At 42.6% G+C, this 3740-nt stretch overlaps 1 protein-coding gene across 2 annotated transcripts in view; it reads left to right on the forward strand.

Moving 5' to 3' along the window:
- The window catches only part of mecom (MDS1 and EVI1 complex locus), a 139086-nt gene that overhangs the window by 77693 nt on the left and 57653 nt on the right, over positions 1-3740 (forward strand). The window lies entirely within an intron of this gene.

Below are 3740 nucleotides of genomic sequence, written 5' to 3' on the forward strand. Positions count from 1 at the left end.
TTCTTTATGCACATTAATACAATTTTTTACCTGAGGTTCCTAAACCTTTGAGCTCCACTGTCCTTTATGATCCAAATGGACTTTACGTGTAAATTACTTTAAATTCATATCTGCTTTAGTAAATATCAGATAAAAAACAGATAAACAAGAAATCTGAGATAAGAGGCCAATTACAATGTGTTAAAACATGTGAGTCAGCTGTGAGTATACCCCTCTAGAGCTTTTTTCCTCCCTTTGAGATACTTTTTTTTTCAATCAGTGCTCCATCACTGAGGCAGGGCGTGTGCCACTGACACATAAAAAGGAAGGTGAAAGGCAGGAGAAGGAAACCGGAGCTGGGAATCTGATCCACCTTGTCTTTATCTGTCCCAGTAAAACAACACCATGCTCCATAGCAATTCTGCTCGCTGCGGACATGCACGTGCGTGCTTCTGTGTGTATCTTATGGTGGCTGTTTGCATGTGTTTCCCTTCTGTATATTTCCATACAAGCCAGTGTGCATTTGTAGGCATGAAAGTGTGGTTATGTAAACAGTTCTGCTTGTTGCCATTTTAGTTTTTTCAATCTTTAGTATGTGTGTGTGTGTGTGTGTGTGTGTGTGTGTGTGTGTGTGTTTGATTGTTTCACCACCTGTGCCTGCCATGTCCACAGATTAGTGCCTCCCACCCTGACACTCAAATCAAACAAGGCTCAAGTTTCTCAGCTGTCTATTGTGTCGAGCATGTTAAGCGATTTTTAAAACGGCCCTATCCGGTTTCTCCTCCGGGCTGAGGGGACAAACTCTCACTGCCTCCCTCTATCTCTAACTTGCTTTTGTTTTGGCCAATTTAAGTCCAATTCCTTCCGCCTTTCTTTCTAAAAATGTTAGGAAATGTGAGGAGAAAAGAACATACGCAAACATGATTTTCCAATTAGAAGTTCCATCACTGAGTGATTAAAAGACCCCAAAGCAATGCATTTAGCACTCTGTTGTCTTTCCTGTCCATTCCACAGATGAGTGGAAAGCTCATATCTCACTTTTCATTCAGCATTTAACTGGCATCCTATTTGCATAGCTGAGCACAGAGGAGGGGGACAGGGAGATGTGTATGTGGTTGCTAACGAAGTGGCCTGGAGAGTGCATGGATGGACACTTGCCAAACAACCCCCTCCTTGCACCCACCGCTTACTCCCAGTCACCGCCACCCCCCACCCCCAGCACATCGATGAGTGTACCCACTCTAAAAGCTCACAAATTCTGCTCCTTGTGACAATGGTTAGGTCAGCCTAGATAAAGCGTGTCCATTAGAGGCAATCGAGCCGGGGGACAGAGAGACAGAGAGAGACAGACACAAGGGCAGAAAAGGGAGGGGAGGCGTGGGAGGGCTTTGACAAATACCAAAGGTGGCCATAACTCTGCTTGCCTTCCTGGGAAATTTTAGCTTCTTTTTTTTTCTTAGAGCCTGATAAGTGTCTTTGAATCAAATGGGTTTTAATTAGCAGTGCCTAAGTGGCGACGGTCATTAGGAAGCTCATTAGCATATAGCCTGAGTGTTTGGCTGTTTGTATGGTGATGATGGTGCTGCTCTCTGGAGCTCACTCTGTCTTCTCTGTCTTTTTTTTTACCATGGCAGTGTTTTTTGCATGTGTAAAGGATGAAGAAAAAGATATATGGCAACTGACTGAAGAGATGGAGAGAAAGAGATGTAAATCAAGACACTTCCTTAAGCAATGTTGCACTTGTCTCTTGTTATTTTTCCCTTTTCAACATCTTATCACACAATCCCTTTTACTTCTTTTCTCTCTCATCCCTCCTTCCTCCCTCCCCAGTTTCCTACACTTTCAGCGGTTAGCTTGTGGTTATGTGGTGGTGGAGTTTGATGGCTGGCAGTCGGTGGCTGTTTTGTAGGGGCTTTGGAGGAATCCATCTGTGACCGTACGCTTGTGGTTTGGTCAGACAGTGCAAACTGGCCTGCTGCGGTGGCGTTTCAGAGTGGTACTCAAGATGAAAACGGGACGGTGTCATCATAATACAGCCGCTCAGATACCGATTACTGATGTGACTCTCTTGTAACCACATGTGAAGAAGGGCTTTCTTTGGCAATTGTGTGATATTGATTAAGATAGAAGGTTGGCCCAGTTTGAGAAGATTTATTGGAAAGTCACTCTATACAACTCAAATGCTTAAAAATGATGGGAAAGATGACCAAGGAGGAACAAATCAGGTGTTATTGAAGCTATACAAATAACTTGGTCACCAGTCAGGGTAGAATTGATAAAAAGATGAATTAGAAATCAGTTTTCAGACTTCTGCACACTTCTGTTGATAGTATACAGGAATCCACCTAGGGCTGAGCTATCGATATTACACTCACACACATGGACGCACACAAACACAGACACACACAAACACACACACACACATCGCTATCGATATTGATGTATTGGACTAAGTATCATCTTAGATTTTGTATAATGTTTCTTAATTGAATAGTATGCAATTTCAAGTTAAAATACAACATATTAAAATAAGAGTAAAAGTAAAAGTCTTGGTTGCAATTTAGTGTCCATATGTTAATGAAGTTTACTGTGGTCCCCTTGTGGTCATGTTTTCATTAAATGAACTGTGAGGTCAGTGACCTCGCCTTGACAAAAGCTTTGACCTCATTCTCAGACTAATGGCCAATAGTATTGACAGATGTATCAGCTCCTGTCAATACGCTTAACAGAAACATTACAGTTTGGACATAAAGACATACAATGAGAAGAGACTCTGAACAAAATCCCACATTCAAATGCGAGTACACACTCTTTGTGTGGACTTTTTTTGATCTGTTCGGCTGTACACTACAGGAAGGCATGTAAAAATGCACCTGCTCTTCCTATCTTACTCCTACACACACACACAAACACACACACACACACACACACACTGAGTAAGATAAGTAGTGCTAAAAAAAATATATTTGTTCTAATTTAAATTGTGTATGTGAGGACTATAAGAGAGCAATAGCTCTATATATGGCATGGCGGGAGATGTCAATGCATTAGCGACAAGGACTGACTAATGAGCAAGGGGTCTAATGGCAAAGAAAGAGGGGGGCAGAGTGCGTTTTCCTCCCTATCACCTATACCTTATTCCTCACCACCTTCTATTCCTCCTTAAATATGTCTTTTCCCCATTACTCTCCAACTTTTTTTTGGTCTTCCATCGTTGCCTCACTCACTTCTGTCCTGCCCTTCCTCCTTTCCTCTCCTCCTTGTGCCTTCTTTCTTCCCTTTCCTCACTCAATTTCTATCCCTCTCTTCATACTGACATCACTCCCTCCTTGTGTGGTAATGTGTAATGTTCTAAAGTTGGCCCAGTCCATGGCAGACTGCTGCCGATACAGACTGATTAGCTATAAATCTGGCTGCAGTGACCAGTTACCTCACAGGCTCAGACAGACCGAAAGACAGACATGAGACGAGGTTGAGCGAGCGAGTGTATTTCTGCTAGCCTGTGTGTGGATACCACAGGCCTTAATATTTCAGCGATGACTGATAATGCTCACTTTCAATCCATCTAGCTCCCAGTTTAAATATTAAGCCATAACCAAAACACAGGGCAGTGACCTGAGCTTTTCCAAGGATCTGCTCTCAAGCCTGTTTGAATGGGAAACACTTGATGAAATGCTCATAGTCTTTTTGACTAATCCCACAGGAATGTGTATGTGTGTGTGTGTGTGTGTGTGTGTGTGTGTGTTTGTGTGTGTGTGTGT

The sequence above is a fragment of the Etheostoma spectabile genome, chromosome 3, assembly GCF_008692095.1.
Source record: "Etheostoma spectabile isolate EspeVRDwgs_2016 chromosome 3, UIUC_Espe_1.0, whole genome shotgun sequence".
NCBI lineage: Eukaryota > Metazoa > Chordata > Actinopteri > Perciformes > Percidae > Etheostoma > Etheostoma spectabile.